Raw genomic sequence first — 23,169 nt, forward strand, 5'->3', positions numbered from 1 at the left:
GCAAAAATGGAGTTTCAGATGAATTGGTAGATCTCTCCCTCACGTTTGCTTTTCCTTCTTGGCCACATTTAAGTAAAATGTATCATCTGGCTAAATGGAAATATTTGTGGAGAATCGGAACACTCGGTTATATTTCGAAACAACCTCCAACACTTTTTTCTGATTACACGTACTGAGCAGGGAGCGGTGGCGGAACAAGCCGTGTTTCCTCTGCATTAAAAACTGTGCCTGCCACCCCATAGCAGACACGGGGCCACACTCAGCTGAGGTCTTCCCGGCGCAACATCCAGTGAACAGGGGTCTGAATCGATGTCAGTGAGCACAGGAACCAGCCCCCGAGGTGACAGGCGCTGCAGTGCGGTTGGGATGTGCTCGGCACAGGGCAGGGGACGGGGGAAAGGCAGCCGGCTTTTCGTCGCCCCCGTGTTCCCCGCACAACTTGGGGCCAGGCCGGGACTGTCACTCACTGCCGCAGTGCAGAGCAGAGGGCACTTGCAGCTCCTAGAACAAAATACGAAGCATTTTGGCCACATTGCACTGCCAGGCCCACAGGCTCACCCACCACCCGAGGATCCCCTGTAGGCAGCCAACACGCCGGGCAGGTAATTATAAGGTTTTCAGGGCATTCAGAGCTACTCGTGTCACTCAGAAGGGTTGGTTCATTCCCAGTGTGATTCTGCCAAACAAAAACCGATTTCAGCCTGAAGAATTGATCTCGCTTCCTCTTAAATCACTTGCAAAGTTCCTGTTGATTTCGGGGGCAGCGGGGTTAAGTCCCGAGGGGAAGAAACCAAGCGAACGTGTAAAGTGATTCCCCCATGTAGTCGCAATTATTGTGCCAAATAAGAGAGGCTCTTTCTTCAAGGCCATGCCCAATTACTGTGCCACTGGTCAGGTCAGGTCTGATAAACCCCTGCAGCCCACTCGAGATCCCCCGAGGTCAGCAGGATTTGGAGTATTGGAGGAGGTCAGCACTAGAGTCTTGAGACAACACTGTGTGTAGTGTAGTAACACAAGGACATGTACATACAATAAGTATTGTTTCAATCGAAAATCGGCTTTATTTGAAGTACAAGAAATCAATGGACCAATTAACTCCCTTTGTGCTATTAAAATCGAGCATTCTTTTAATGCCCTGTTAATTATTCTTTCACCCGATATGCATTTAAGTTACTGCTTTATTATATCACTTCTATAACCTGGCAAAAGCTCAAGCCATCTGAGTTAGTCTTTCATGTGCTTTTTGGACAAGTTTCAGTTCTTATTTAAGGAAGTAATAAAAGTAATTTGTCATAGTTTTATTTTTCCTGTGCTATTGGAAACAAAATTGGCAGGGATGTAGTGTGTACTTAATTTGTATTAAAAAAAAGTAGACAAATTATGAATATGTATCTGCTATTTTTCAAGATGTATTTTAGTAACTTTCTGTGAAAATGCTGTGCTGATGAGGCCTTGGCCAATGGGGGAACTAGTGTTATGATTTATGTAAGATGCTACATGCTTCACAGATAGGTACTGTTTTTCCATCTCAATTTTCACATTTTCAGAAACAAAGCTGTATTAAAATGTGCTTGAGAGTAAAGTGAAGTGGTCAATGACAGAATCTTCACTCTAAATGCTAGCTATTTTTTCTCTGTGCTAGAAACTGTGTCCTTGTGAGGGGGAAAGGAAGAAAGAATATGGAAGAAAAGAGCAGGAACTGCATTTTCCTGATTTTTTTTTTCTCCCAGTGGAAAAAACTTACCCAGCCACTAACAGTGCAAGGCAGATGTTGGTTTCTTGTTTTCTAAAAAGGGGTGAAAAGTAAAAATTTTTAAATGAAAGAGAAACCCAAGCTTGTTTATTCTTCTGAGAGCCAGGAAATCCTTAGAGTTTTCTTCGTGCAGTTTCGAGCCCGCTCTGTAGCAGCTCGTCAGAAGCTGAGGCTCAAAGTGCTTTCTTAGCTTTAGGGTCCCGCTGCCATTTTGCAGCCTGGTCTGCGGCAGCAGGCGCAGGCTCCCGCGCTGGGGAAGCGCCGGCGCTCCGGGATGCTGCCGGGCGGGATGCAGGGCTCTGCGCACGAGCGCGCCGTGCCGCGCGCTGAATGCTAATGGAGCCTTCGCTCCCGAGTGCATGGAGAGATGTGGAGCCTGGGAACCTGCACTCGGGCAAATTGCGCCCTTTCTCCATCGCTTACTCCGCAGAAGAGGAGGTGCTTCGGTGAGCGAGGTACCACTCGGCTGCTTTTTTTAAAAGAGTGCTTGAAAGGAAATAACGAGAAAGAGTTACAATTTAGGCAAAATAACCCCCCCCCCCCCCCCCCGCCCTGAGTGCTTATGGCAGTTCTGTGCATTAGGAAAAGCAGTGACAATTAAAGATTCTGGTTGATATAGAAACCCGTTTTGCAGTTATGGGATTAGGTGAGGGGTTTTATTTCCCGCTTTAAAACCAGATGTCTTATGATGTGTCATGACTTTTCTCGTAGAGCACAGAAAACAGAGAGGTTAAAAAAGCTTTTAGTCAATGAGGATATAAAATTTTCCTTGTGAACTTTTCGATCATTTTGAGAGTCGTGCTTTTTCTTCAAGGTTAGCTGCCTGTGATAAATATTGGGAACTACATAATACAAGCTTATTTTTAAAGAGCCAGGCCAGCATGGTGGCTTGGCCAGGCATGCACTCTACTACCACAGGCCCTGCCTCAGGATTTTAATTTCTTATTCCATCAGTGGCTGGAAGCTTTTCTTTTAGGCACATTTCTTTGTTTCCACAAGGAAAAGGCAGAATTTAGTGCTCTGGAAGCTGATGTAAAGGAACAGTGCGATCCAACTAATAGTGGATGTGGGGAGGGAGATGGGATTAACTGGTGAAAAGGGGTAGGCTAGAATGAAAAGGCCAGTGAAAAGCCCGCAACCCCTGCTCTAGCCAGCTGAAATTCCTGAGCCATTGCCTAGAGAAAGGGAAAATCCATCTGGCACCTACCCAGGTTAGTCAGGGTAGGAAGAGCCATGCTTGGATGCCTTTTAACAAAAGTAGGAAAGAAAAACCAGCAATTCGTCCTCCCCCCACAAGTTGCCCAGAATATTGAGTCAGGATTTCAGATGGGCCTGCTGCTGTCTGAGCAAGGGAGAGTTTCATGGGTTAAGGAAATTAAATGCCAGGTTGCTTTCCAGATCATTTGTTTATGGAGATGATATGAGTACCACCCACTGCTATGGGACTAGATGTAAAGCACACAAATAAGCAAACCAAACATAAACACCCTGAAAAAAATGCTCAGTTCCAGTCCCACACCCAGACGTGATCCACAGTTTTCCTGCAGAAAAATCATGATCTTTTTCTCTTTGAAATCAAAAGCCTGTTCCTATTAGTTCTGCTCTCGAAGGATAAATTTATGACTCCAGTATGCAGTGAGTTATCAGGTAGAACTGATGTTCAGAAATTGTTACGTAAAAGGCACAAAATAAAGCACGTTTTTTATTGGATTTAATGCAAAACTCACCTACAGCCAGCTATATTTAATCACTAACAGAGAAAAAGAAAGCTTTAAAAACACAACCAAAGTAAATACAAATGAAACATGAAAAGCAAGAGTTTCTCCTGTGAGTGAAAGGCTCTTTTGGCAGCTCTGACAAGGCCAACACAAGCCAGCACGAGGGCTGAGGCTCAGCTCCTATTCACGCAGTTTTGCTCCGCAGTTGTGGCACTAAAGGCCAGGTCAGCAAGGGTGGCACCTCCAAACTGCAGGAAGAACGAAGCAGATTAACCTCGGCTTCACGCTACTGGAAGGCTGAAAAGATGTAAAACTCAGAAGGCTGTTTTTAGGAAGGCTCTGGGAACACCCTGTAATACCTGAGTCCAGCATCCTTTGCAGTCCGTAATCAAGCTAAGTGTCAATACATGTACTGGCATTCTTTGGAGGCCATGAGAGTTTTGTTCTCAGAAAGGTTTGGACTTTTCTGCAGTTTTCTGACCTGATTCCTGTGCTGCAGTGTCCAGCAAAACTGCTAATGGCCTCAGCATTAAAGGGAAATAGCTTAGCGGCATGGTGCCCCAAAGCAGGGCTGCGTGAAGGGGAGATCGCCCTGTCCATGCCCCCTCCTGCCTTCCTCCTTTGTGCCCCCGCGCCCGCCTCCAGCTCCTCTTGTTCTGAGCGGAGAGGAAAAGCAGAGGCCCTTTCCCTTGGCAACTCTCACCCGGCTTCTCCTTCACACTTTTAGGTTCAAGCCAGCAGAGGGAGAGGGAGAGCGTTTCCTCAGCCCCGTCCCAGGACATGCGGGCCCTTGCCACCAGGTTTTTGAAGGGCATTGCCAAGAGCAGCTCCTAGCGCCCTCGGCCTATGCCTGGCCTTTAAGGCATGACCCAAGGGCAACTTGGCTGCCCTGTGGTGACAGCCGGGGAGAGGGGTCTCCAGGCCTGCTGGAGCTAAACCCGCCACGGCTGGGCCTACTGCTGCTTCGGCCGTGCACGTGGCTGGCTGTGTCTTGGCGCGGGGGCTGTTTTTCAGAGTAATCTTCCTCAGTTTCTTGCCCCATTCACCGCTGCGGTCTGAGAGCAGCGCCATGGGCTGGGCCGTAGCGTGTGCTGCGATTCCAGCAAATGGCTGCTCCGAAGCTACAGCCCTTGTCGGAGAGCCCTCCACTCCAGCGTTGCAGCTACGGCTCGGGAACAAAAGCACTGGCAAAAGCAATTGGAGCAAGGAATTGATACCGGTGTTCTGGAAACCTCAGTAATCTTCGCCACGTGAAATTCAACCTTTCCTGTGACTGGAGTAACAGTGGGGCTTAGGTCATATCATAGACTAATGGCCTGTAATGTTTCATTTTCAAAAAATAAATTGTTCATGAATTATAGCAGAATATTAAAAAAAAAAAAGTTTCTCCAAACCGTGCAGAAAACTTGCACTCTGTTTCTTCTCAAGCAAGGGGAACAAACCAGGCAAAATTCTTGCAAAGGGTTTTTGGGAGTTTTAATTGTTGCCAGGCTGAGCCGCGGGCTGTGCCGCATCCACGTTGTGTGCTCCTCAGGGCAGCTAGGAGGCTAGACTGGGGACATTTCACTTCTCTTCCCAGGGCGACAGGAGACCTTTGCTGGGGTCTGGAGGGCACCACTCCATCTTTTAGTCCTTCTGCCCACTTCATCCACCCCCCGGCCTTGGCAAACCCGATAGCACGTGCAGCCTGTGCTGGAGAGCTCAAGAAACATGCGTTTTGTTCATAACTACCCCCGCATTCAGGACTGTACAGATCTCATCCAAAGCAGGACCCCTTCCTCTGAGCATAAATGAGCTCTGAGCAGCCCCTGTCTCCCGTAGACACAGAAGACAAGCTGCCTGCTCCAGACACCTTCCCCTCTCCAACCAACAGCCTCTGCAGGCCAGCTCGACGATAAATTAAAGCATAGCCAATGTGATCTTTATTAATAATATTGAAGCTGAAGGCTGCCATCAGAGACCAGCTGTAGGCACTTGCGGAAAATGCAACCCTGACAGACAGGATAACAAGTCCGAGATAGCAGCTTTGCTGGAAATAAGATCTAAAGCTCATTTCTTTTACACGGAGGTTGGCAGGAGCAGCCCTGATCTGCAGCACAAAAGGGTGTGAGGGCTTCCCTGGGCCGCCAGCTGAGGGAGTCCAGCGGTGCCACGGCAGGGCCTTCTTCAGGGGCATTTCCAGTGTGTTTTGCTGGGTCATTAGAAAGAAACCTGCTCTCTCTTCAAGACAGACAGTGGCCCAGGCGCAGGTGGTATGAGTAGTTTAGCTCCTCTGCACCACTGCTGCTTTCCCTGTCACCCCTCTAGCCAGGGACAAGTGCTTGGATGCATCACTTCCCGGCAACACATGGAATATAGGTGCAAAATCCCAACTAAAAAATGGCCTGAGGAAAGATGGAGAGGAAGGCAAGAGGACCAGGATAAAAGGAGCCAAGCGCCCTGCAGCCCAGGGTGCAGATTCTGGCGAGGAGCAGATGGGTCCCCTCAGCAGTTTTACATAATCCGTTCTTTTTTGGCCCAGTGAACCAAGCCGTAGAGCACAATGAAGGAATTTGAAGAGATGGAAGGGAGGGTGCGACAGCGAGAGGGTCTAGCGACGTGGGAAGATGCGGCAGGTTGAGCAAGGGCATCACTCCCGACGGGATGTGTCCGCCCCCCCAAGCTGGAAGCAAACCCTATCACTCCCCAGCAGCAACTCTCCTCCCACCCGCCAGGAGTAGCCCGAGTGCCTTGAGGTTAGCGTCTCCTCTCATCCAATCCAGCACCCTCCGTGTAGGATGTGACTCTTTGACACTTTACTTCATGAGCACAGGCTTTTCCTTCCTCAAGAAGGAGGCATCTTGTCTAGTTTTTAACACTGCTGCTATTATTATTTCAAAATAGGAGCAGAGTGTATTTGTTAGAAAGGCAAATAATTAAAAACCCATTACAACTCCAATTCTGTCATCTTTCTTCCCAGAAGAAACATTAAAATATTCATTAATAAATGTGCAATTACTGTTGACCTCTGAATAATTTCTATAACCTTGATTTCTCTTCACCACTATGCTGTGTTGTTTTACTCTATTTTTACTTCTTGCTTTACTAATTCGATCTGCTTACTGAAGTTATAATTTTCATATTAAACATGTTCCCATTTGAAAAAACATTTTTTTAAACTTTTTTTTATAAAATAGCAATGTTTTTATTGAATGGAAATGTAAACAATTACAAAGCTAAGAAAATGTTAGCAGCCAATTTTTTAATAATGATTTCAGTACATTTTTAAGTAAAAATGCCTCAAAATATTTTCAGTCCCTCTCCTGCCCTCCCACGCACGTTCAAAAAACTGTAAAACTAAAAAAAGAAGAAAGTTTTGTACCCCTTGGAAAGAAAATCAGTTGTGAATCCTGACTTTTCTTCATGAAACTGGCATTCAGAATCAATTTAAATAAAATTCAGACAGTTTTTATAGAATGTTAAAGAATAAAGATGCACTTTGTTCCAAAGGAAGTTAAATACGGTGAAATAATATTCATCAGATTTCCTTCCACATAAATTGCAATACAATTTCCACAGTCATCACCCAGGGCCATAAATATTCTCTAATAATTGGAGCACTTTCAGGAGAGGCAGATGAGTAATTAGGGCCTAGAGCACATACCATGGTGGGCAGCAGACGGGTACCCGTGAGATCCCATCCCTCACCCTGCCTCACTGGGGGCGTTTGGTGCTTCCCCAGCTGAAGCCCCGGAGTTCGGCAGGAGGGCAGACTTTAGGCTTCAGGCCCTTTTGTATCTTTTGCCCTTGCTCTCACTAATATAGCATATTAGCCTGAATGGTTTTGGTCAGGTTTGAAAAGACACTTGCTTACTGTGAGTTTCTGTAAAGAGGCAGTAGGCCTATTACTCATATTACTCCTATTGATGAATAGGTTGTCCTACCTTAAAAAAAAAAAGAGTTTGAAATGATATTGCTTTGACACTGTTAAAGCAAAAATTGCTAACATACTGTGATAAGAAAGTGGGATTTTGAAAACTGGGAGCCCATTCTATTTTTATTTCTCAGAACTAAAATGGGGCTTGTGGTAGGAAGAGTTGAAAGAAGTCATGACACATTTCATGGAATTATTCTCCAGGGATGCTTGGAAGCACTCTGGAATATTGAGCTTGTATGGTATGCCTTTGGGAATCCTTATGACCACACAGAGCTTTCAGGAATGACATCCCAACAAGGCAGATGATTAACTTTACATTGAAGGTGCACCAAAGAAAATCGAACTGCAAGGAGGGTGTTTCTTGCTTCTTACTTCTAGCTGTATCAGATAGCACTTTTTCATCTCAGCAGTGACATGCATTATATTACTTTTGGAATGGGAAAAAAAAGCAAAATATAAATCCTGTATTTTATTATAGAAGTTAATACCAATAATTATTTAAAATTTAATGAATTTCAGTTCTCACTTAATTGCTTTTGAGTAGTTCACTTAACTTATTAAAAAGAAGCAAGGACATATTCATTTAATGAGCAGCAGAAGCCTTGGCCGAGCATCTGCCTACATTCCCTTTTCAATTAATCAATTATAGTCCAATGGTGTGTAATTACACATTAAGAAAGTTATTGGATATCTCAGCATGGCTGTCCCAGGGGCCTCATGAATACACTAATATAACACACCTGTAATGACCTGTGCTCAGATCTGCAAATTGCTCCCATTTCTCTCTCTCTCTCTCTCTCTCTGCTAAATGAAGATGAGAGCAATTACCATTAACTTTTTGAGTCACATCTAGTCAATGAGAGAGAAAAAAGATCCCTTCCAGCATTCATAATAAATCCGCCTTTTGGTCCGGAGTATTTTAACTGTGCCAGGCATCAAGCTGAAAGGCAGGAAAGCTGTATCTGGATCTCAGAGAGGTCTTGGGGAGCCAGGCCAGTCTGAACTGGGCACGCTCTTTGCTAGATGAGAGAAACAGGCAAGCAGGAAAACCTTGACAAATCACAGCCAGGCACAATTTGCCTGGCTTGGTTCGAATCAAACCAAACTCTGGAACTGATCCCTATGCAGTGGCTCTAAGTCTTTGCATAGCAACTAAGCCATGTTGCTGTTGTGTTGGTTTTTTTTTCTCGAACGCTAGCAAGAACAAAATTTACTATGTAATGGCACAAAGGCTTTGGTTGTGTGCGAGGATGCATTCACCAATGCTCTCTTATTAATGCGTAACAAATGAAACCAAGGAGAGACTCTTCATCTGCATAATGAAGTCTGACAGATTCTAAATTGGTGATTCAGTCAACTAAAGGGTCCAAAAATGCTCTGTGGAAGTGAGGTTTTGATGGCTCCATAAGTCAAACAGGGGATGATATCTGTCAACATTTTTATAAATGTTGTCTTGCACAGTGTGATTTCGATGTGCCGTTGTCTCTCTCTGGGAAAGTGCCTGTTTCCCTACGTGAAGCTTTCTTGTCAATGCTTCAATTCTTCCTACGTGAAGCTTTCTTGTCGGTGCTGTGTTTCATTTTTAGAGGGTGGTCTTTCAGGTGGGGGACGTGCGCACTAACAAGCAACATGTGCACAGTCGTTCTTTGCAGGGAAACACCGCTTCGCTTTACACCTTGTTCCAAACCAGAGCAAACAACTTCAGTGAAACCTTCATCCCACTGGAGTTTACTTCTCTTTCTAAGGACCATTTTAAGGTCCTTTTAAGGACTTTTAAAATGTCTTTTAAGGGATTTTAAAGTCATTTTAAGGTGTCCTTATGCTAGACACACCCTAAGCATAATATTCCTGTGAGTGTTACGTGGTTGAATTTTGTTCTCAGTTATACTTACAGTTGAGAAAATAAGTGTTTCAGTTTGAGCTTCGGCTGGCTCCAGTTTTGCTCTGTTTTTTACATTTGTCACCTTTCTTTACTGCTCCATAGTATCCTTTGACTTTCGATGTGATTATCTAAATGTTTGACATCTGAGCTAAGCTCTCTGTCTGGGTCTCCTCGATAGTCAGTGTGGGAAGACAAGCCCTTCTAGCGTGTGATTTACTTCAGATGACTTGGTGCTGATTTAGGATAGGTTGAATCACCTCCTAGAGGTTTCTATATATTCCCATTGAGTCGTATTCCATATGACATTTAACTTTCAGACAGCTACAGTCATCAGTGGAGCAGCATATTTTGGAACATGTCTAACTTCAAGCTCGTGTGTAGCTCCATTCATTGCAAGTGGAGGAACTGCTGCTATGCTCGAAGTTAGGGAGCTGCTGACTTTGGGCGTAAATGTGTGGTCTCCAGGTTCGTAACGGGAGTGCAAATCACTTTAATCCCCTTTGATGCAATTTGAGATTGAGATTAAAATGTTAGAAGTGCAAAGAGCTATCTATTATTTAATGTTGTGTCATACTTCAAATAGCTAACAACAGGGCCCTTGGTATTTGCAGAGAGGTTCATTTATTATGAATTATTACCTGGTACAATAGTTTGAAACAGGTTCCTAGGTTTACCTTTAGGTATTTAAAAACCATTTGACAGCAGAGGCAGTGCACAGCAACCGAAACACGCAGTGCAGTCAGCGTGGATCCCACAAAGTGATCAAACAGTACATGTGTCCTGTGTTCTCAAACGGGGCTCAGTGCTCAGCTTTGTTTATGCTTGGGAGCAGAATCAAATTCTGTGCTTGGTTTTTTGATCAGTGCCTGAACGATCAATTAAAAATGGTTAAACAAGGAAAAGAGCTCATTCCAGTACAGAGCTTTAGTATACACTACAATATACCATTGTACAGGCTAGTTAAGTACGGATCCTTAAAAACCGGTCAGTTTGTGGGGGTTGTGCGTGTTGTGGGGGTGTCTGGTGGGGGGCATAGGGGGATTTCATTCGGCTGCAACACTTGGCTTCCAGCTGCATTCCCTGCAAGAGGCTGTAACTCTGCACGTCGGTTGCCTAATTGAGCTATAAGCTGTGTCTCCTACTAATACCTTTTATTACAGAGAGTAAACAAGCCTCTCCTCGACAGGCAGCAAAATATTAGACCACCAGTGCCCCGTCCTGAGCGCATGGTTTTGCACATGCCACTGAAATGAGTGTCTCTCAAGTCGAGAGGAGAAACAGTCATTTTCTGGGAGATTTTTCTGTTTGTTTCACCATGAGGTCCACACACCTGATAGGGTGTTTGCTTCTTAGCAGCCTGCTTTCCCCTCTGCCAAGGAATGAGCACTGGGAGGGAATGACCCTCTCGGTGCCTTTGGGATACAAATAGCAGCTTCCTCAGATGTTAAGCACATTAAACACAGGGCAGGTTCTTGTTTGCAGCCGAGGTGCTTTTACAGCACTGGGGCAATAGAAAAACGTCTCAAAGGTTGGTGTGCCTGGAAGGCGCTCGTGAGGCCCAATTCTGCTGCCAGCACAGTGTAAAGGAGCCTCCAAGTGGAGGAGAACCTGACCCAAACACAGCTTTATGTAATGCCAGAAGCTAGGGCTAGCACATTGTGCTGGGGTATCCTGTTGCAGCTGGCCCAGCACCAAATCTTAGGGGGTGAAAGATGCTGGAAACTAAAATACTAAAGAGCTAATAGACTGACTCCATACGGAGAACAGTAAGTGCTTCTCTTATCCATCAGTTTGCCCTCAGTTTCCATCTCTGGGACCGTGTCTTATATAAATCACCAGATCCTTTAGGACCTCGTCTGTTCTTTAAACTGGAAGCAGTGCATGCCCAGGAGAAGGAGTGCGTAGGTGAGACCGCAGAGGTGCTTGCACGTGCGCGTGCAACGATCCTGCCAGAGCACGCGCCCAGGAGGAACTGCATGCATGACACACAGCTTTCCAGGCTCAGGGCTTGTAAAACACCACCTGGAAAATATGTACAGTTTCATCTTACACATATCTTGCTTCTTTCTGCCTTGGACATTGCAGAAGGCTGCCCTCAGCACGTGCTCTTCTCCAGAGGTTCATTCATGAGTATTGCCACAGGGCTGTACGCAGCTTTCTAACCCACCATGCAGAGGACGCTTAATGAGGTGACGTGTTTGCCCAGTCCCGCAGTCCAGCTTGATGCCTCTCTTTTCTGAAGGTCCCCCCAGTAGGTAGCATGTCTGCTGTGTCTACCCAGCAGGTAGACTGAGGCCTGGATGGCTCCAAGGAGCCCAAAGTTCAACTAGATAATCCTGAGACCACCGGCAGTGAAGGGAAATAACTAGAGGGCTCGAGTCCTTTGCTGAGACTTTGCTGCCCTAAGCAGCCACACAGCAGCAGTGGCAGAAGCGGTGGCTTTCTTCGGCCGGGGAGCCAAGCGCCTTCCTCCCCGCTGTGGCCCTGGTGAAGTGCATGCGGTTCGTGCCTCCGAGCTGCCGTCCCGTGTGGCCGGCCGGGAGCGGGAGGCAGAGCCCGCCTTGCTCCCCTGCAGCGGCCGCTCGCGTCCTCGCCGAGCACGCGGTGCTTGGCGCCGCCAGGTTTGCTCTAATCCCCGCGGCGCTTCTCTCCAGCTCGGCTGAGTCACTCCGAGCGCTGGAAGGAGCCACAACGTACACGAGTCTGGCCCTGGTGTCCCCCATGCTGTTAGGAAAACCTGCTGAAAGCAAATCTGATTAGCAGCATGGAGAAAATAGCTCTGCTATAAACTTTGAGGATTGCCATTGGGGCAGGTACACTTCAAGAATTAGAAATGTGTTTTTGAATTTCTGCAGACTGATGAGCTCTGCAGTACACAGCATCTCTTGGCTGTCTGCAAGCCCTCCATGCTAAGATAGCAAGTCCTGAGTGGCTCAAGGAATCTGCCCTTTTATTTTCAGACCCCCTTTTTGGTGCCATTGACACCACGGTGCCCCACCACAGCAGGAGTGCCTTGGAGGTGCTGCTTCCCGGGCGGGAAAGCCCCAATCCTGCAGCAAGCCCCACGTGGATGAACGGCAGCGCTTGTGCTGGGGACGCTGCAGCTGCTGCGGCACCCGGACCTCTCTCCACTGCAGCGAGAGGACTGCACTGATCCCCCCAGGAACGCTGCACAGCGCTCTCTTAGAGCAGGTGTTTGGAAAGTGTCTAGACTGTGGGAGTTTGAGGGACCTTCACGAGTTTGGATTTCACATTAGTTTTTCTGACTGGTTCTTCACCGGGTGGGATTTGCTTTCTCATAGCTCTAAACACAGCATCTGTGCGGAGCAACCTGACTCGGGGTGGTCACCCTGATCTGGGGCAGGGGTTTCATCTAAATATATAGAACTAAAGCTAGAAATGGAAAAGACCCGTTAGCTCCTCTAGGCAGCGTGCAGGTTCTAAAGCACGTCTGCAATGTGCTGTAGGCTGGCAGGGAGGATAAATTTGCTTCCTTTTCTGCATGTGAAGAGGAGAAGTATCACATATCTTGACATGGTCTAAGAGCAACTGTTCCACAGCCTGGCAGCATATACTACCTCAATCTTCTGTGAAGGTTTGGAGAGCATTTTGCAGCTGTACCTGGTGCCCTGCCTAGAAACATGAAAGCAAAAGGGAGAGAATGACAGAAGAGAGGGAAAGGACACAGGCTTTTGTCAAAGACAGGGAAGTGATTTCAGGTTTTTGTGACACTGCCTGGACCTCGCATGTTCCCTAGCTTCTTCCCGAGCACGACTTACCCAGGAGAGTGGGGGAAACCATAACAGGCTCTAGATGGGATGGGGGGAGCAAAAACTTCCTGTGGACGTGGAATCGGAGAAAATCCCGAGACAATGTGGCTGTTCTTAGCAAAAGTGCAAACAGTGGTAGATGCCATAGGGCTGCTGTCACTAAAATTTGGCTATAAGCAGCATATTCATATTTAAACAAGGCAGCTTTGCACATCCAGATGAACAAACACTGCCTCTGCATTTGTTTGCCTGTTGTGCAAAAGCCATCAGCTTTGCCCCTTATCCCTTAACATTGGTGGTGATGCGGAGTTGTGGTGATGGATCAGCTTTCTCTCCAGCGTATCCATAAGGCCACAAAGAGTTTCTATTTCCTACGGCGCGGTAGGCTGTTATCCTACCACAGTGGAAACGGGAATTTTGATCTGCCCTTGCAAAAGCAACACCTAGTGCACAACATTACCATTCTAGTAAGGCTCGCCTGGCACAGCTTGTACAGCTAAACATACCCACTGTGAAACCTAACACTGGGATGCACGTGAATAAAATCACACAAAACCGGGAGGGCAGCGAGCATCAGAGAAGGCTTTGAACTCAGGGGGCAATCCAGCAAGGACAGAGCTCCTGCAGCTTCTCCCCTGCTTAGCATGGGCCTGTGTCACCTCTGGTGCGAGCCCCTCGCTTACACCAGCATTAGATTGGGCCAATTATCTTATTTAGGTATCTTATATATGTAGGTCTTGAAAAGGTCAAAAGCAGAGCGTGGCTGGGCAGGGTTTTTTTGAAGCTGCAAGACTGGAAGCTTTGCTTCTAGCATCATTAGAAAATAATTGCTTGTGAATGTCCAGGGATTTGAATGTGCACGTTAGAGCTCTGAAAAGGAGGGCAGGAAGGTAGGAAACGTTACTGAGAGAGCTGGGTAGGAAACGTTACTGCGAGAGCTGGGTAGGAAACGTTCCTGAGAGCGGCTGCTAACGTTGCGCGGGCGCCAGCGCTGAGCCGCAGGGCAGCAGAGCCCGCAGCGGCACCGGCAGCACCTTCCTGCTGGTGCCTCACCGGGCCTGGCACCCTCCTGCTTGGAGCTCCTCTCTTCGGGCTTGTCCTTTTTTATTTTCCCAGATATGTCCTTTCCGTGAGCATATTCCCGAATTCAGATTCCCCATACAAGCTCTTATGTATATCTAAAGCTGCAGTGAGGCAAATGTCTCCCCTGTGGCATTCAGCTGGGTTGTTTTCACCTGTGTGCAGCTGGCCTTGGTATTGTTCCATTTTTCATTATTTTTTGTGCCTTACCTTTGAGTTTCTGCTCCTTGCATCTTTTCCCTCAGGTTTCTCTTCCCCTTCTGAGTATTTCTCTTTCTCTGCTAATATCTTAATTCTCTTCTTCCCAGATCCATGATGAATTGTATCACGTATTTTTAATGTGCTGCTTGTTTTCAAATTTCCCATACTTTCCGGCTTCTTAGCACCGTTATCTATAGAAAGTCCCTTCCCTAAATGTTACTGCATGTCTGAAAGACCTGGGATACTCCCTGCTCTTTGCTGCTTGCTTTCACATCACCACCAAACCGTGTGGCTTATGACTCTAACAGAAAAGATGCCCTTGGCATATGGTAGCAGACTAATCCCTAATGAGACGTCTGGTCCCTCCTAAGCTCTGTTACAGATATTCCCTGTGACCCTGCCCGAATCACTGCATCTTTCTTTGTCTCTGCTTCCCGCTCATACAACGGGGGTGGTTGTGCTCCTGGAGCTGCTGTGGAATCAGGAGGATGAATTCCTCCTTGCTTTCCCTTCCATTCATGCTCAGTGTCTGCACAGTTGGTAGCTGAATAGCCACGATCAGTGCAGAGCTCGCGCTGCAGCCCACCCAGCAGCCCACGGCCTTCCCTTCCTGCCTCTGCTTGCTGCAGCCTAGTACCACTGACAGTCAGGTTTATTACCATTTGCACAGCAGTTTCATGTGCCACAAGAAGTTTCCTATGCAATTCCGTGAAGAGCAAATAGAGAAGCTGCCAGGGATACTTATTGGAATACGTATATTGGAATACTATTTATTGGTAGCCGCCTCTCTGTCTCAGGTTAGGAATACAAGGAAAGTGACTTTTCACAGACAGGCACACATCTCCAAAAAGTGCATTGAATACAACAGCAGTCACATGCGTAACGTACATTAAGAAGCCTTCAGGGAAAATCCAAGTTATAAAAGGCCCCAAAACCCAGCCCGCAAGCAGTTTCCACGTGTTGGCGAAGTCAGTCAGGAGGATCTGCAGGCTTGGGCTTGAGCAGCTAGGGGCACCTTCTCTTCCGACCAGCTAATTACTGGGGATTTTAGTTTTTAGGCACCCTCTAGCATTGCATCTTTCAGTTCTAGTCAGTCAGCTTGGCCTTTCAGGATGAGAGGCGCGAAGCCAGCAGAGAATCCCGCCTTGCTCTGCAGCCTGGCTGCATTTGTAACGTCCTCCTGCTCTCCCAAAGTGTAGAGAGCCCCTCTTTGAATACTGTGCACTACTCACCATGCAAGCAGCTCATTATCCAGGCATTTCAAGACTAATTTATAGGACATTTGGTTAATTTGCATAAGCCATCCAGTACACAGAAAATGTCTCCACAATAAAGTAAGATGCCAAATTCAGGATTTATGTGAAAACATGAATATGGGAGGTTGGGAGGAGCAGGAGGAGAACATTTTAAAGACTGCCATTAGCACCAATCTCTAAATGAATACCTTTGATAAAAAGTCACAGGATCCTGTCTCTCCACCTACTGTACACGAGGCTCCCATATAATTTTCTGCTTTGAGTCTTGCTCATCTTTCTATTAAGTAAGTTAGGTTTTGATCCTTAAACCAGCCTTGAAATATGAATACTTTGCACTGTTGGCTTTGTCTAAAAAGGAAACAAAATCCCCAAACTGAATCCGAATAGAAGGCTGCACTTTCAGCTCTCGCTGCAAGGAGCCCAGCATAGACGCTGTTCTGATTATTACCTTGACACCAGAAACAGTAGGGCCCGTAATCCTTGAAACAGCTGACATCTGAAGCGCTGATTCTTCCTGTGCTTTGAGTTAGGCAGTCCTTGATCTCCATGCCGGGCATGGATTCCTGGATTTCATTGAAATCTGACCTCACGCTCCCTTCTTGTGCAGCAGTGTTTGTGCTCTGGCGTTCAGAGATGTTTAGTTCCTATCCTTAGGACTCTGAATTAGAGCCATCAGGTCAAAGGAGCAAACAGGAGAGTTGTCATTATTGGATCTAATGCCTGTCCTTGATATTTTTTTATAACAATTACCAAACAAGAACATGGCAAAAAGTCTTAAATTGTGCCTTTCCCCTGTAGGGTGACGTTGTAGAATTGCCATGGAGCAAAATGGTTATTGACTATCTTTCCATAATTTCTGCCTCAAGCCTCCTTCACCGACAGCTATAGAGGTTTTTCTCCCTTCACTGGAAAGTAGCCTGGAATTTGAAAGTCCAGTTGGTCTCTGTCTTCCAGCCCTAGTATGTCTTGTGCCGTTACGAGGCCTCCGAAGATCACATTAAATCCCTATTTACCCCTGTGCAATCTAATTAACTTCCAGAATAACTGTGCAGGTGTAGCGGAGATCTCGGTTTGAAGGCAGCTATGCTCCATTTATTGTAATCGAAGGAACTATTTGGCCAGCAGCATTTCTATTAGTAGTAATGCTCTTTGGAAAGGAAATAATTTGGTTGGACTTTTGGACTGAATTTGCAATGATGCCAGCCAGAATCGCCTAAGTGAATGCACCTCCACCTGCTTGCTTGTAAACAGAAGCTAACTGGAGTTGCAAATGACGTCCAACACAACCATGTAACCCCCTGCCATTGGCGCGGACTCAGCTCCGGGGCTGAGCTGTGGTTCCCAGAGCCTGGTCCTGCGCTCTGGCCTGAGCCACGTGGGCCCTTCGCTTTGGTGCAGCGTGCGGGGTGTCGCGTCGGTGCAACTGCTGGGAAGGTAACGGCTCATGGGCTGGAACCGCAGGGAAGTAAACAGAAGGGAATAACATGGTGCAGGAAAAGAAATACCGTAGATAACGATTTTTTTTTGGCTGCTCTAAATTGTATTACCCTTTTATGTATCTGTTATTCTAGCCATTGAGATTAGCATTTGCAATTGCAGCAAGTTGTTTTTTTTACCAAGTTGTACGACAGGTTACATGGAACTGATAGCACCAACCTGAGAATAATGGGTACAGAAGGAAAAATACATGGAGTTTTTTGTTTGTTTGTTTAATGACTTCTAACTTGAATCCCTTTTTGCTATTCTGAGATGTTAGAAGCGCTTTTTTTTCCTCTGGGGATTTGCAGCTTCTCTTAGTGTTGTGATTACTCATGAATAATTTGATAGAAAACCCCTTACACATGTGTCTGTAATCTACAGTATCTAGTTGAATTGGATCCTGACTGATCCCACATAGCTGGAGTTACTGTATACAACAAAAAACATTTGTACTGGTGTCAGACAGAAAAATCGCCCTCCTGCAACTCGACTCAAATTAGTTATGTGTAGAGCTCCATGAAGTTCAATAGATGTAAATACAGATTAATTATTTAAAAAGTAATAGGAAGGAATGAGCTTCCAAACATGTAGCGTTTAATTATTTAAAACCTATAATGGAATTTCAACCCTCGCTCATACCTCAGATCTCTTGCTGTGCTTGGACAAGTGCCTGAGGTTAACTAGCCTGTTCCCACCTCCCCATCATCTCTCTTCCTGTACCAGGAATGTGATGTGATGTGATGTGTCTGGTAGATGTGAAGAACAGTCGATATTCTCCACCACGTCCTCCAGTAAATAGGCTGTGCTGGACTCCTCCTGCCTTCCACCCGTTGCTGCATTGCACCCTGCCACGGGCCATTCCACATAACGTTTCATGTGCCAAGGGCTGCTGTGGGGGTGTCCAAGTATGCACATGTGTACGGAGCCAGAGAGGACCAAATCCTAACTCTGGGCTTGGGCAAAACCCTTAGTGGTGCTGAGTCACAGAGAGTAGAAACAGGACCCAGTGGCAATAGTGGGATTTCCTCACATGAAGATAGTGCCACCAGCTGTATTTGCAACCTGATTGTTCTGGATGCTGTACATACTTTAAAGAAATATGTGAGTTCCATTTCAGAAAGTTCTGTATCAAAGGTACAGAGTGAAAACGCAGAATATATAAACCTCTGAACTCCAGGCTCTTGACTGAGCGTCATCTCCCTTTGCTCCACAGTAGCTGATGGAAAGAGAAAGGCTGCTGAGATCAATTCAGAGCCTCCTGGTTAGGTTCCAGTGTGAACTGCCCTCCAGAGACACCTACCCCTGTCCACAAACCTGAGCTGGGCAAAGTAGATACCTAAAATTACGTCACCTGGATTATTTCACTCCTTACCCTTCCCCTTGTCCAGAGCTAGTCAAGAGTTTTGTGTTTGGGGGGGAATGACATAAATGCCAACCTGTGGGCCCCAACCTGTAACCACCCTAACTGCATAACCTTCCTGCTTGTACTGCTCCAGGTCACTTGACTCAGGTTGTATGTTTAAGTGAAAAAGTAAATAAACCATTGAAACAGAAAAGCAAACATTTCAGTTGTGGTGAACAAGAAGTGGTTAGGAGTCTTTATAGGCAACAGCTACTCATCTTCTCTTCACCAGCCAGATCTCGGCTGATTTGACAAGGAATAGTTCCAGTTTGTGTCACCCTGTGAAATGACAGTTGCTGTCTCAAGGAATTTTGTGGAAAGACCCAGAGAAGGAAGAATCAAGAAACAGGTGGTCTTTTGAGGAGGAGTTTAAAAATGCATAGCACTTTTGGGCTTTGCTTGCGGAATGCTTGCAGGTGAGGGTTTTAGTTATGTTGGTTTCTTTTGTCTCGTTAGGCAGCTTCCACATAACTGCTGGTTCTTAACTCAGGCAATGAGAAAATCATCTGCATGATCTTGCAAGTATGAAAGTGTTTGTCACGATGCAATTACATAATAAAATCTATGCAGTTGTGGTGTACATAATACACAACGGACAAGGAGGGAGTGCCATCTACAGTAACATAATGCATTACTAAAGGCTTTCCTGTATTCTTTACTGAATAACGTGTTTGATGCCTTATGTTGTAATGCACCCTACTTGGTGAGATATGAATCCTTTGTGCCAAATTCAACTCTCCATTGCATGGTTTGAATTGTAAAAACAACACTGCCTTCAGCGTAGTTATCCCAGATTCATCCTGATGCAGCTAAGAATAGCTCTGACCCTTTCTCTGACACCATGTAAACAGCTGTATGTCAGGTATGCTCTAATGCTGAACAAACTTTCCTAAACTGAGAGCTACACAAGAAATATTCTCTCTTTCCATTTGAGTAGAAAATTTGGATTTTTTTTCTTGTCTGACTCCACATCCATACCTGCTTAGAAAGACGAGCATGGGAATCACCGGGGAGGAAGGCGTATTTTCCATCCCTTGAGAACCAGCAGATGTGTGAGGCCGGAGCAGCGTGTCCTCACGGCAGCGCAGGGCAGGGAGCGCTGCTCCCGCCCGGGCCCGCTCGCGCACCGCAGCACCGGCAGGGAAAGCCCCACTTCCCGGCAGGAATGTTGTTAGCAAAACAGGAGGGCCATGACCAGACACAGACAAAGAAGTTTTCACACACATTCAGCCACCATATGTTTGGCTCTAGGCTGTGGTTTCAGACCTTCATAACTCCTCATTTATCATTTTTAAGATTCAAGGCCTGAAAAATGGTGGTTTAACATAGCTAGCAAACATCACAGTCATGGTAAAGCCTAACCATGAGTGAAAAGCTTCAATCTTCTTTGCTCTGTTCTGCTCTCCTCTCTGTTTTCCCTTCTTTTCCCTTCCTGTTTACATCCCTTCCCTCCTTCCATTTTTCCTAGTCTGGTTTCTAATTGCAGGGTGTGCAGAGTGTTGCATTCCCTCTCTCTCCTCTTCCTCTCCTGCTCCATATGGACTAATCAGTGTATTCTGGAAGTGCCCAAGCATGAGCCCAGCGGTTGCTCAGAATCAGCCTCTCTCAGCTGGTGCTTTTGGGCTAATGGCAGGGGAAGGGCAGCTGGGGCTGTAGGACAAGCTCTGGTTTCTGCCGGGCCCAGCACCTCAGGGCAAGAAAAACCAGAGGGTGCAGAGTGCTACCTCTGGGCGAGATGGAGTAGTTTCTTTGCTCGGCTTTTCTTTCTCCAGACCCCAGCTCTAGGGCAAATGGGTCCATGTATTCCAGTCGCCATGTCCAATCTGCAAAAGATGTGACACTGCTTGGTCCTGCTCTGAAAGTGACTGATGTGACAAACCTTTCCTTGATCCAAGCAGACTGTGGATCTGGCCCTGGTTATTCTGGTCAAATGTGGCTTCCCGAAGAAAGAACTGCTTTGAAACTGAACATTTTCTGGGATGCAGGATGGTGTGCACCATTATCAGTACCAAGATGAGTAATTCTAACTGTGGAACAAAGGCGGTCAATTCTGGAGCAATTTCAACTCCTTTCAAAGCTCTACAGATTAAACCCAACAAAGCTCTTGGAAAGCTTTCATTTTCCGTATCCATTTTTAGCAACAATGAAGTCAATCTTTTCCCAACGCCATTTTTCCAAGTAATCAACTGATGCAGTCCCTCAAGGCTGCGGTACGTTTGGGAACGGTGGGAAAAGGTGCCTGTGGAGGTCGTCTGCACCAGGAAGACTGTGAGACCCAGCCAGTTCAATTGCAGCTCTGGCGATACATATTTTATAGCACAGAGCATAACAGGTCCTGACCTGTAAATATTATTGCATCATGCAATAATTAACATTAACATGCAATAATAAAACCCAAAGATCCCTGACCTAGAAAGACAGATAGGTGGAAAAGAATAAAAACATAGTCCAAGCACCCACAGACTTCTATTCTATAAGTTTCCTGCTTGTACGAGTATAAATCAGAAGAAATAACACAAAAAAGTGCTAGTTATACCACTGCAAATGGAATATGTGAGAGGAGGAATTGGTCTTAGAGCACTTCGTTACTGGTAAATAAAGGTTTCCTAAGGTTTCAGACTGCATTCCTATTTACTATTCTGTGGACTAGTGATATTTCAGATCTGGATTACCGTAATATTTTCTGGACCCAGTAACATAACGCTTAAGTCTGAGTGATTTAATGGGTGTTCAGTGGTGATTTTGGCCCAGGTGAAGCGGTATTGGCCTGAAGGAATGCCTTAGGCTAAAAGCATCATGTGTGAGCAAAAAACATTAACCTGCCCCTCAAACCACCTCATTATTACATTTATAGCCCTGTCAACCATCTTATGAGCCACTGGAAACATAATGGAGGGGGTTTTATTGTTATTTTTATATTCTCTTGAATATTAAAAAGAAAAAATATTGGAGAAAAAATACATATAAGATATTACTAGACATAAATCCTAGACTGATGAGCCACATGGGTTATTTTCCATCTCACAGTGTTATTACTATATGACCAGAATAAAGTTTTGTTCAGAAAAGGAGGGCGAACATGTTTATTCAGGTGCTGAATAAAGAGGTGGGTTAATTATAGAACACAAATCTTTATCTGGTTCCCAGAGTTATCTGCAGATTTGGGAGCATAAGATTGTTACGGGTGAAGATTTCTCATTTAACGAGGTTTTGGCCACATAAGAAATAAGATACTATTTGGGAGTTGTAAAGTGCCCCTTTGCTCTCCTGCCTCTAACTTGTCCCATATTTAACAGCGTCCCTAGTTTCCCAAAGAACTCGATGCAACCGTTCATAGTGTTACTTAATTGCCCTCAATTTCTGTCCCTCACGGGTCCCTGGGGCTGCCCTGCCGGCTCCCACAGCCTGTGTACCCAGTGACAGAGAAGCTGTTCGGGGGCCACCTATGATGGCGCGTTTGGAGACCGCTCAGAACCGTGCAGAAGGTTTTCCAGCAATGCAGAGGTGACCTTCCTCCTGGGGAAAGAGATGCATTCCCACTCTTTCAGGAGAGGAAAAGAGAGTGCGTGGGGGGAATTCCCTAGTGCGACCTTGCCCTACCGCCCTGAGCTGATGGCAGGCATGGGATACTGTGAAGAGTGCTTATAAAGCCCAGAAATGTTTTTCCAGCTGCTAGTTTTGTTTTCTTTCTTTTGGTTTCCTGAATTTCCAAAGGCGACAATTCTTGTCCTGCTCACAGGGTGTTTACAGTGCTGATACTCTGAAAGGCCTTTGAGCCAGCAGTTTGAGGAGGTACCTTCTTGTCATCTTTAGGAAGAAACAAAGCTCTCATTATGGCGCTCACAGCTTCAAGGCCATAAACGAAAATCACCTGCTGTTGAAAGATGCACTGCGGTGCGCCAAGGCCCCAGCTCCACCTACTCCATCCAGTTGTTTCCAGCTGTGCTGCATTTCCCTAGAATGTCTCGTGATACAGGGAAGTTTAAAAGCAAGCATCATGGAAAGCTGGGACTTGCAGATCAGGTGTCAGAGCTTACTGACCAGCATGCTCACAAAACACAACAACAGCTTGCTTGACTAGCAAGTGGTGTCTGCACCGCTGGGCTGCTGCTCAGCTGGCTTCTCCCATGATTGCCCTCCAGCTCAGGGCAACGAGGAGCAGATGTCTGCGGGCTCTGCCAAACCCACCTAAGTAAGACCTAGGCTTGCTAAGAAGCAGGACGGACACTTGCACAGTCTTCTGTCACACCACACTAATTTGGGAGAAGGAACTGCCTCTTGGCCTTTGCGGTGGGTGAAGCACTACACAAATGCTGCTCTACCACTTGGGATCTGTGGCAAGGGGCTGATGGGCCATGCAGACGTGATGGCATGAACTGGCGTTAGTTCTGCCCCACAACCTCTTGCGTGACTGCTCAAAGATTAGACAACTTGCAGTGGGACACAAGTTTTTAAGGACCCTTCTTGAAAAGGGTTTTCAGGCTTTGGAGTTCTCTAGGCACTTTGGAAAATGCTAGGCTTGGTCTGATTCCTTGCGGGAATTGTAGGTATGGCTCTCAGGAAAATTCCCTTTCTTAGCATCTCTGCATGAGCAATTTATATGTAACTTGTCTTTCCTACCAGGAGCCCTGTGCGTACCAGGAGCCCTGTGAAGATACAGGATGAATTTCCTTTTATTGTGTATTTATAGGTTTCAGTTCTGCACATGCACA

At 46.1% G+C, this 23,169-nt stretch overlaps 1 protein-coding gene and 1 long non-coding RNA gene across 4 annotated transcripts in view; both read left to right on the forward strand.

Moving 5' to 3' along the window:
- LOC148595929 (uncharacterized) overlaps positions 1–23,169 on the forward strand; it is a 227,433-nt gene that overhangs the window by 177,354 nt on the left and 26,910 nt on the right. The gene's annotated exons all lie outside the window — the stretch shown is intronic.
- Positions 1–23,169, forward strand: part of SOBP (sine oculis binding protein homolog) — a 96,577-nt gene that overhangs the window by 63,842 nt on the left and 9,566 nt on the right. The window lies entirely within an intron of this gene.

This window comes from Tinamus guttatus, unplaced genomic scaffold (assembly GCF_059628265.1).
Source record: "Tinamus guttatus ecotype Peru unplaced genomic scaffold, ASM5962826v1 Tinamus_guttatus_pri_ptg000046l, whole genome shotgun sequence".
NCBI lineage: Eukaryota > Metazoa > Chordata > Aves > Tinamiformes > Tinamidae > Tinamus > Tinamus guttatus.